The sequence below is a fragment of the Nannospalax galili genome, unplaced genomic scaffold (assembly GCF_000622305.1).
Source record: "Nannospalax galili isolate Female #2095 unplaced genomic scaffold, S.galili_v1.0 scaffold196, whole genome shotgun sequence".
Classification (NCBI taxonomy): Eukaryota; Metazoa; Chordata; class Mammalia; order Rodentia; family Spalacidae; genus Nannospalax; species Nannospalax galili.
In genome coordinates, this window is record NW_008337421.1 from 940,179 (window position 1) to 940,774 (window position 596).

Sequence of the window (596 nt, forward strand, 5' to 3'; positions counted from 1 at the left end):
GAAACACTCCCCTTCACAATAGCAACAAAAAATAAATAAATAAAATATCTCAGAATAAACCTGACCAAAGATATTAGAGCTCTACAATTACATTTTAAATCTTTAAAGAAAGAGATTGAGGAGCACATCAGAAGAAGGATGGGAAAAATTAATATTATGAAAATGATCGTCCTACCAAAAGTCATATATAGATTCAATGCAATGCCAATATCCCCACAACATTTTTCACAGAATTGGAAAAAAAAACATCCTAATATTCACATGGAAGCACAAAAAACCTCGGATAGCCAAAACGACCCTGAGCACTAAGAGCAATGTCAGGGGGATTAGTATACCAGATTTTAAGCTGTATTACAGAGCTATAGTCAGAAAAACAACATGGTACTGGCACAAAAATAGACCCATAGATCAATGGAACAAAATTGAAGACCCAAATATGAGTAAATGCAATTTCATCCACCTGATATTTGACAAAAGGGCCAAGAATATTCACTGGAGGAAATACAGCATTTTCAGCAAATGGTACTGGCAAAACTGTAGAAGACTGAAACTAAACCCCTATCTTTCAGCCTGCACAAAACTCAATTCCAAATGGA